The sequence below is a fragment of the Nicotiana attenuata genome, unplaced genomic scaffold (genome assembly GCF_001879085.1).
Source record: "Nicotiana attenuata strain UT unplaced genomic scaffold, NIATTr2, whole genome shotgun sequence".
Taxonomy (NCBI): domain Eukaryota; kingdom Viridiplantae; phylum Streptophyta; class Magnoliopsida; order Solanales; family Solanaceae; genus Nicotiana; species Nicotiana attenuata.
The window spans coordinates 227,169-238,626 of NW_017670946.1; positions in this window are offsets into that span (position 1 = coordinate 227,169).

Genomic DNA, 11,458 nt, shown 5'->3' on the forward strand with positions numbered 1-11,458 from the left:
ACCCAGAAAGCAGACGATGAACGCAAAAGCCCTGCGATGAGTCCAACCTAGGGAAGTGATAGAGAATTCATCATGAAAGATGCGGTAAGATTTGTTGTGTCCGTATCGTTCATAGAGGAAGTCAAAGGGTATGTAAGACTTCTTCAGACACTCCAAGTCCTCATTCTTTCTCAGGCCCATCATTTTCAGAAACCCCCTAGTATTGCAGTTTTCTGGTACTAGTAAATTGGGACTATCCCATGGTAATCCAGCGAACCCTCCGATTTCTTTCAGGAGAGGAGTCATTTCTATGCTACCAAAACGGAACACAGATTTTTCTCCATCCCAAAACATAGTAGCAGCTTCGATCAGCATGTTGTTTGGTTGAATGTCCAATAAGGAAGGTAGATTTCCAAGAACCCTTTTCACAGGGTTTTTATCGCTTGGCAAAATTGATGCATAATTGACAAAAAAACGGACTATATGCAGGATTTCTAGTATGCCGGAGTATGAGAATTCTGGATTACAAGTGGTGAGATAAGATCCTATAGGCATGATTTCTAGGCGAGCAGTAACATTCACACAATAACCTATAGGCAGGATTTCTACCCGAGTTTGAACAAAGATATATTAAAAAAACCTCCCAGCTTTTACTAGTAACCCCATATCCGTTTTTACAAGGATTATTATATTATTACAGACCAATATGAATGAATTACACAAATCTATTCATTACACTATAGGGAGCCTTAGCAGGCCCAACATCAACCTGGAAACCAGGCCTTCAAGCAAGCAAATCTGATCTACACAAGTAGTCCATCCATAATACACAAATGGGCCTCTGATGTGTCAAAGTTCCCAAGGGCCTCAGGGACCCCGGACAATGCTCACACCAGAACCTTTCGCAAAGAAACAGTTTGTAAGAGATTGGAAGACCAGCCCCAATGTGTCAGAGTTCGGAGGAATCTCAAGGACCCTAGGCAGTGCTCATACTGGGGGTGGTAGGAACCTAGGTAACTAAGAGTAGAAGTTTTGAAAATAGTATATATATATATATATATATATATATATATATATATATAAGGGGAATGAATATCTACATCAAATNATATATAAGGGGTAGGGGATAGTTTTTTAAGAAAACATTTTTTCAGGAGCAAACAGAAATAGAATTCCACCTAGACAAGCAAAATCCAGACAGATTAGTATAAATATTGTGTCAATTAATGCAATCACAAAATAGTAGGGGCACTTGAATTACAAACAGAACTGACCACACATATTGCAGTACCTAAACATGTTATAAATAGAGGCATACAACTGAATCAAACAAGGTTTCACATGACTGAAGTTGACTTAGTTTATTAATTATCACTTGGTGGAATCGTATAGCCATGTATTTAACAGAAAAACATGCTGAAGTTAAAATAACTAACCAAACAAACACATAGAGCAGGATGGTAGGAATTTAAAGCATACTTGTCTAGAAAGAAGTACGCAGAAATCATGGATCAGACAGAAACATGCTAAGCTAAACTAACCATACCAGCACATGGAACAGGATAGGTTAATGTCACACCTCCTTTTTCCGAGGGGGATAGGGGAGTTTTCCAATTAAAGTGACAATAATCAAAATGGGATTATTTATTAGATTCAGAGTCTCCACTTGGGAAAATATATGGTGTCCCAAGTCACCGGTTTACTTTAAATTCCAAATTGAGGAAATTGACTCTATTTATGGTCCGCGAACACAGAAGACCGGGTAAGGAATTCTGTTAACCCGGGAGAAGGTGTGAGGCACTCCCGAATTTCGTGGTTTTAGCATGGTCGCTTTAATCATACCTGGATTAATCAATTTGTTTAATTACGTATTTTAGAACCTATGTGCATTTTACCTCTTTTAATTAAGAAATTAATCTGAAACGAGTCAGGCGTACGTGTACTCATTTTGTTCGGTTCATCAAGAATCATGTCACGCGTACGTGTTCATAGTTTATCACACTTTATTATTATTAAGAAAGTTTGGCCGAAGTTGCGCGAACACATACCTCGATTTATTTTGAAAATCATACTTATGTTACGCGAACGTGTACACAATCACGATGACAGATTAAGTCGCGCCTAAAGCATTGTCTATGAATATTTATTTTTAAATCGTACTCGTGTCACGTGAACGTGTACACAATTAATAATATTTTATTATTATTGAGATTGTTTGGCCCAAAGTTTCACGAACGCATACTTTGGTCTTAATTTTTTGGAACCCGTAATTATGTCACGCAAATAATGAAAATCCTATAGATTGCCTACCCGGGTGTGGTCGGCCTAGCATGCTCCTAGCGGACAATATAAATAAACAAACTAAATAAAAGAAAAATTAAATAACAAAGAATTCAATTCATGTAAAGCATGTTTTCCTACTAAATGAGGCCAACTTAAAGATGGAAATCCTCAACAGAACCTTTTCTCATATCTTCCCTACCCTTATTCTTTTCGTGTAACAGAACATTAACTTATCAATTCGTATGTATCTTTTTAGCCATCTTTTTATTAAACAGAAAGTTACCTTATGAGGCTCTTTTCCAAATAAACAGAGATCAAATCCTTGGAAAACACGAATGTGGTTAACGAACACGTAAAGTTGAATCAAAACTTAGATCAAAACAGAAAACAACGAGCCAACGGTTCTTATGACGTTTAAACAGACAAGCATACTAGACGACGAGCCAACGTCATGTAAAAATATATGTAGACAGAGATATCAAACAAATAAACGAGATAAGTTAAGAGGGACCTTAACGCACAAAACTTTTCGATTAATCGAGAAGATGCAAATACAACGCCCCGAATCTATTGAATCCAATCGCAAAGTACAACAGCAAAATGAATTAAGAGCCACGAATAGGAACACAAACGGCATGACCAAATCACGAAGCATCAACAAAACTCAGACGAACTCAAATTTAACAGCACCTCGAGCAGAACCTCTCGCCGGCGTTTGAGACGGAGATGAGGGTGAGAGTGGTCGCCGGCGTGGTCCAAGGAGGTGGCGGTGGGTGGCTAATTCGCCGCGACAGAGAGTCTCTGTGCATTTTTAATCTCTTTCGACTCTTTTTTTGTTTTTTTGTTGTTTTTTTCAAGTTAGATCGGTGACGGGGCTGGCTAGTTCTGGTTTCTGGCGCGTGTGGCGGCGGAAGGGTGGTGGCTGTTTGCTTGGTGGGGTTTTCGGTTAGGGTCTGTCGTTTTTGGAAGATGGTGAAGAGATGAGGAGTTTCTAGGGTTCAACTCCTAGGTTCAGTGGGTGGTCGTTGAAGAAGGGAGGAAGAAGAAGTCGGTGGGGGTCATAGAGGGTCGCTGATGGCTTGGAGAGGAGGTGGGACGCTGGAATTCTTAGGGGTGCGGGCGGCGGCGCTGGTTTTGTCTTAGGGGGATTAGGGTTTGCTCTTGGTTGAAGAAGAAGAGGGGACGACTAGGAGGGTTCTAGGTCTCTAGAGTGTGTTCGTTGATGGCTGCTTAGGGTGTTGTGTTAGTTGCTGCTTCTCTAGGTTTAGGTTGTGAAGAAGATGATATGAGGGGTGTGGGCTTGGAGAGGGTGACAGCTGGGAGCTCTTAGGTCTCTAGGGTTAGGGTTTGTGGGAAGATTAGGCTTTTATATGGAGGGGCTGGAAATGTGAGTCGTTGGATAGGGAAGAATGAAGGGCTAGGATTTGAGGGTATTGGGCTTAATGGGCTAATCCGAAAATTGGGCCTAAAAATGGATTGTTTGAGCCCAAATTTTATTCTTTCTCATTGAACAAGACTAAAAATACTACTCCATTTACTAATTAATCCTACTTAAGTAATAACTATCAAAATAAAACTAATCGTTAAAACAAACCTATTTTTGGTATTTTTCAAATATCATACTAAAAGATAAAAATGGAATTAGATTAAAATCATTGCAAAATTAAAATAATAATATTCCTACCAAACTACTAATATTCCTGAAAACAAAGTGGAACTATTTTTGTATTTTTAAATTTTATGAAAGGTAGATAAACTAAAAGTAACAAAATAAAATATCAATTACCTAAATAAAAGAAAATATTTTTTGTAATTTTCATTTTTGTGACAAAATAAAGTAAAAGAGTCAAAACTAGTTGAAATAACGATATTAGGCCCAAACTAAATATTTAAATGCTAAAATATGTAAAATCTTGGGGAGGGTCAAAAATTACATGTCTACAGTTAACAGGAATTAAGGCATGCTAGTTAAGAGATAAATAAACAGGAAACAAAAGCATGTTGAGGTCTGTAATAGACTGACTACATAACCATATATAATAGAACAAGATAATCGGGAATTAAGGCATACCAGTTAGGGAAGAAAGTAAACAGGAAGGTAAAGGCAGGTGGAATCCAAGAGTCTAGCCTTGGCTTTCAGCCGGCTAGACAATGTAGCAAATCAGAGTGATAGAAAGAACTCAAGTTGTGTGAGTGTAAGTGTGTAAGTGTACGTGTGAGCTTGTGTGTCTCAGCGTGTGCTCGTAAGCGTAGGTGTCTCTTTCAAAATCAGAATGGTGAAAGGATTATATAGCACATAGTAGAGTAAACAAGTAAGGTAGGAAAATCAAGGGCACACAAATAAGGTATGCAAAATCATTTAACCAGTTAATTAGGGCTAAATATCAATCAAATAAGAGGACAGAATCCTGAAAATGTCACTTAAATTAAGGAGAATCTCATACGAAATCAATTAGCGGACAGAATTGAGGTTTAATAAGGTAGAAATAAGTCCAGAGACCATTTATAGGTCGGCCACAATAATCAAAGCCCAGAAATCAGGCTAGTAATATAATTAAGAAAGGTAGTACCGATTATGAATCACATATAAGGAAAGAATAAGTAAGAATCTTTTGAAGAGATATCAGTTTTGAAAAGGAGTACAATTTCAAACCCTAATTTAGCAAGTAAACCAATTAATCAGTTTATTTGACAGCCAAAATAAACGGGCAAACATTTAGAGAAAGCAGTAGAATAATTAGAAACCCTAGGACATAAAGACATAGGGATGAAAATCAGTCGAAAAGTAAAGGAAGAACACCGGAGTTAAGCACTTAAACATTTTGCAAAAACTTAAAAAGATGGAACCCTAGCTTTTAGGGAAAAACGAAAATCGGTTAACAATAATAAGAAAAACAGCAGAATCTTAAAGGAAAAGTAGCAAACAAACTCAAACTGCTTCAGATCAAAAGAGATCTGAACGATTTAGCCAGAAATAGTTAGGGTATGTAAAAAAAATAAACAGAGGTGAGAAAAATCTGGTTTGAACCAGAGATTTGAAGCCATAAACACGAAGATATCAGTACTCACAAACATAGGAATGAACACAGACGGATTCATCGAGAAAATGAGGGATTTGAACCAAGTCTGTGTCGAATCTCTTTGAGATTCCATCAAATAACATGGAAGTCGAACAACCAGTAGAGATAGGAGGCCGAATAAGGCCTAGAATCGAAGAAGAAACCCATGGATCGAAGGGATTCTAGTGACGGCGGGCTAGGGTTAGGAGGAGGGTGAGAAAGAAGAGAGGAAGAGAGGGTTTCAGGGGCGGCAGATTTGGTAAAATGATTAGGGTTTGGGGGTTGTTGGTTAATTAAAAATGGTAAGAATATCCTAGACCGTTGATCTCTTGAGATCAACGGCCAGGATCGAATTTGGGGGTTGGGCGGGTCATAAAATTGGGTTATGGGTATTGGGTTATGGGTTAATGGGTTAATTTAATTGGGCTTGGGTAGTAATTTGGGCCAGGTCCGAAAGAAATCAAATTAAAAGAGGCTATTTGTTAAATACCCAATTAATGTGATAAAATTATTTATGAAAATAGCTAATAAATGATAAAAAATGATATTTATGCATAAAAATGATTCAAAATAATTACTTAATATTATAAAATATAAAAAGTCATTTTCCGTGTAAATAATGTAATTATGCATATAAGGGCTATTATAGCAAAGTTATTGCAATTATAGCCTAAAGATATAAATATATTTATGCATAAAATGATTAAAGCTTAATATAAAGGTAAATAATAAAACTCAAGCAATAAATTATTATAAAATTATCTGTGATGCAATTAATAATAATTTAGATAATAAAATGCTGGAACAAATTAATTAAAATCCTTTTAAAAATTACAGAAAATTATGGAAAAATACTGGTTGATGTTCATGCACTATTTTGAAAGTATATAGGCATTTTAAAAATATATGAGGGAAGAAATTGGGTATCAACACCGAGATCAAAACAGTGAGGCCGATGCACTAGCTAACTTGGGGTCGTCGGTCAACTCCGATGAATTTAGCTCGAGGGAAGTGGTAGGACTGATGAACTTGGGGATAGAAGAAGGTTACACCGAAGTAAACTCAACAAGTTTGACTTGGGATAGGAGAAACAAATACATAGACTACTTGAAGACGGGACAATTGCCTTCGGATCCCACAGAATCGAGAGCCCTACGCACCAAAGCTACCAGATTTAGCTTAGTCGAAGGGGCATTGTTCAGGAGATCTTTCTTCGTCCCACTGGCTAGATGCTTAGGGCCGCGAGAGACCGAATACGCCATGAGAGAGGTTCACGAGGACACCTGCGGGAACCATTCGGGGGCAGAATCCTTAGTTCGGAGGCTAATCAGAGTCGGCTACTACTGGACTGAAATGGAGAAGGATGCGGAAGACTTCGTACAAAAATGCGGCGAGTGCCAAAGACACACCCCAATGATCCATCAACTGGGAGAGATGCTCCACTCGGTCCTGTCTCCTTGGCCGTTTATGAAGTAGGGAATGGACATCGTCGGTCACCCGCCATGGGCGCCCGGTAAAGTTCAATTCATACTATTCATGACCGATTATTTTTCTAAATGGGTCGAGGCTTAGGCATTCGAGAAGGTCCGAGAGAAAGAAGTCATCAACTTCATCTAGGATCACATAATATGTCAATTTGGGATACCAGGCGAGATCGTTCGCGACAACAGGAAACAATTCATCGGTAGCAAGATGAAGAGTCAAATGCAGAAGCCATGACCACGAGCCTAGAACTATTGGACGAAAGGTGAGAGGATTCCCTGGTCCGGTTGGGCGCCCAGAAGTAGCGAGTAAGAAGGTACTACAATTTCCAGACGAGCTGGTGTTCGATGGTGAACGAGAGATAGAGGAGAGAACCAACCTCCGACATTTTCAAATGGGGGACTTGGTAATGAGAAAGTTAACTCCACACCAAGAACCCAAATGAAGGGAAATTGAGCCCGAATTAGGAAGGACCGTATCGAGTTGTCGGAATACCCTGCAAAGGTTCATATAAACTCGAAGCGAAAAACGATGTTCAACTACCAAGCAATTAGAACGTGGCACATTTAAAGCGGTACTACTGCTAAGGTGCGAACTTAATTCTTTTTTAGTTTTGTCACATTACTGACTAACGTATGCAAGTACTCGGCTAGGGGCGGATGTGAATATTATGTCTGAATATGCGTTGCCCTCTTTTTCCCTTGAACTGGTTTTGTCTCGCATCAGGTTTTTCGGCAAGGTTTTTAACAAGGCAACAGTAAAATGTGCTAACTTAGTTTTGAAGACTGGTCTTAAACCGGAATTGATGATCGTTTTCACCAAATCAACAGTATCTGAGCCCTCACAAGTTCGACCTCGAATACTGGGGGCCATTACCCCTAGATTAAAATCTTTAACAAGGGAAAAGAAAATTTTATATGTCAAAAGCTAAGGCTAGGTGGTTAGGATTCATTGTAAGGGTTAAATGGTCATACGAACCGTGCCCATATAGTCCACAAGTCACGACACAAGGCTTATGCGCCTCCGATCATGTACCTTACATATTAAACAATAAAAGAAATCTTTTCTTCCCTTATACTTTATTACTACGCATTTCACTTCTCCGATCTTGGATCCTAAAGCCCATAGGTTACCCTAATCGAGAACTATAAACCTATAAAAATTCGGACAACCCGGGCTATTGAACTCCAGAGGCACCAAGCCTATCAGGCAATGCCCGAATATAAAGGGCTAAGGCCGCCCTAAAAACGACTCGGAGACGTTCGAAGTCCGTAGTCAAAACGTAAGGCCCTTACGTAAAATGGAAATCTATTAAGATGTTACCCTCGGCAAAAACATCATCTAAGACACTTAAGCATCTTAAAAGCCTTCAATTCTATCGAAATCCCGAAGCCACGAGTAACCCAGAGTAGACATCGAAATCGGGCCTTATTCGGACCTCTGAAGAATAGATACTCTAGATTACAATTGATTTTATGCTAAGGCATTTAAAACGATGCGCAAATACAAAAACCCCAAATAGATGCTGGAAAGTAAAGATACGGTATTGCCAATAGGGGGAAATTTTATATACTTCAAAAAATATTTAAAAAGGCATGATAAAACGACCTCAAAATAAACAAAAAAGAAAATATACAAGGGAAAACTAAATAAAGAACTAAGGCATTTACGCCTAGTCTTCACTGGGGCTCGACTCATCACCGGAACCGTCGGAACCCTCGAAATCCTCGGAGCCTTTGGGTCCCTCAAGCTCATAGAGTTCCTTTGCCTCGGCCTCGAGTCTCTCGGCTTCTTCAATCTTGGCTAAGGGTGTCAAGTGGGCCGGTTAGGCCCGGGACCGGCCCAGGCCCGCGAGCCCATATGGGTGGTGGGCCTAAACGGTCCTACCCGTTTATGGCCGACACAAAGGAGATATACAGGCCCATGTGGGCCGATTCACAGTAGGGGCCCGTTAGGACCGGGACCATTTGGGCCCGGGACCGGCTCCTAAGTGGGCCGGTTCAACCGGTCCCAACCGGTCCCCAACGGCTAATTTAAAAAAAAATCTCAATTAAATTTCTGACCATTACCCATTTAAAATGTAGCCTTTATTGCTGCCAAAATAGCCGTTGGCTATTTATAAAATAGCCATTTAACCTCCCCCAACTTTGTTTTAACCCCAAACTTTTTATAATTACACTTTTTCCCTATTTTCAACTATAAATACCCCCTCATTCTTTCATTTTTCTTCACCAAATCATCAATCTCTCTCAATCTTTTTCTAATTTTCTTCTAAAATTGGTTACTTTGTTGTTGCAACTTGTGTGAAAAATTGTGAAGTTGGTGAATTGAAGTATTCAAGTCTTCAAGTCTTCAACGATAATTAATTTTCAACAAGTTGTTCGTCAATTCGGTAAACTCGTTCCAACTCTTTAGTTTTAATATTATAGTTTTGTTTGTTTTATTTAATTACGTTGTATAATTATAATTAAGATGGCCTATTCCTTAAAAAATGTTTAGTAAAAATAAGGGAAAATCCAAGAGTGGTGAATCTAGTGGCCAATCTATTCCTCCTCTAATTCTCCGGCCTCCCCTACCCAAACCCCATACCCGCCCTCCACCTGCTCCTATTCTTGATAGTGATAATACTTCATTACAATTTACGGAGAGTCAATATTTTCATAATGTTGGAGGTGGTGAAAACTTAGATCATGAATACATGAATTCTCTTTATGGTAATCCAACTATTGATGAAGAAGATGAGCAGGATATAGATTTAGATGAAACGCAACCGGATGATGATACACCCACTAGTCCTGTTACTCAAGTTAACCCAACAAATCCAAATGATGCCCCGGTTGACCCCCTTGTTACTGCCCCTACTTTTTCTAGACAACCTTCGAAATGGGTCGAAATATCTCTTGTTTGACCATTTTTTATTCAAATAAGAGAAAGAAATAAAGCTAAGTGTAAAACTTGTGGCAAAGAGATGGCTTTTAACTATGTTGATCGGGAGGGGGGGACGGGAAGTTTGAGGAGACACATAATGATACACCCTCAAGATAAAGCTAAATTTTATCAAATGAAAGCTGCGGCCTGGGGGACAAGTCCACCTAGTCAGCCTGACCCTAGTACCGGGTCAAATCAATTTCAATCAGAAATTAACACTGTTACCGGTGGTATTTTATATTATGACCCAAGAAAAGATAGGGAAGAATTGGCAAAAATGGTTACTGTTATGTGCTTAACCTACAGTTTTCCGTCTAACCCCCACTTTGTGCATTATATTAGAAAAGTTGTTAATCCTACTTATAAAGGATGGCCTTGCACAACCATAAAGAGCGATATTTATAAATATAAACATGAATATGAACAATATTTGCGCTATTTATTTACTCATATTAATTATCGTGTTGCTATTACTACTGATATTGGTAGAAGTGGTAATGACTATGATTATCTTACTGTTACAAGTCATTGGATTGACGAGGACTGGATAATGCAAAAGCGCATTATTGCTTATAGAATAATTAATTCACGTCACACAGGACAGTTTATTTCTAGCACGGTTACGGATATTTGTAGATATTTTTACATTAGTGATAAAATAATGTCAATTTCAATGAATAATGCTACTAGTAACACTAATGTTGTAGTCTTGCTTACCACTACACTAAATCCTGCATTTAGTAACATTTTTCATGTTAGATGTATTTGTCATATTTACCATTTAATTGTGGGTGATGGTATGAGAATTTTAAATGTTGAAATTGAAAAGGTTAAAATGGCTCTTAACTGGATTTTTTATTCAAATCGTAGAAGTAAACTTAGAGAATATTTTAAAAGATGCGATGAATTTGGCCTAAGAGAAAGAAAGGTTCCTAAAGCTTGTCCAACTAGATGAAATTACATGTATGAAAGTTTAGTTGTAGCATATGAATATAGAAACCCCATAAACTCAACGTTTAATGCTCATGTAAGTGATGATGATGAGCACCTTACAAATACGGATTGGGCTAATGTTAAAATGCTTGTAAATTTTTTAGAAAGCTTTCATGTTGCTACAAATGAATTTTCTAGGCAATATTATTCTACTATTTCGAACTGTTTAGTTTATCTTGCAGATCTTGCAAATTTGTTTTCTCATTTTTCAGAGGGTGGGGAAATTTATGAAGAAGCTATTGATTCTATGAGAAAGAAATTTAGAAAATATTTTTTCCCTATTCCCCCTATTTATGGTATTGCTGCCTTGTTAAATCCTACTATGAAATTAGGTGGTCCTCAATATTGGTATCGATCTATTTATAATGGTTTAGCACTTGAACCTGAGGAGTTGTCTACACTTCCGGACGCACAAGCCTCAATTAAAATAAATGCTCAAACTATTTATAGTGCTTATCAAATTGCAATAGATAATGCTAGACCAGATATTCCAACTCCTTCTTCTTCTGGTTCTCAAGCATCTAAAAGAACTGCACGAGTAAGAGCACTTACTGCTTGGACCGAGTTCAGGGGTTCTCAAGGTTGTACCACTAGTGATTGTTCACAACTAAATGAGCTTGAAGTTTATTTGTCACAGGGACTTGAGGAAGTGAATCCCGACGGCTCATTTAATATTTTGGAATGGTGGAAGGACAAAGAGAAACACTTTCCGATCCTTTCAAGTATGGCCCAAG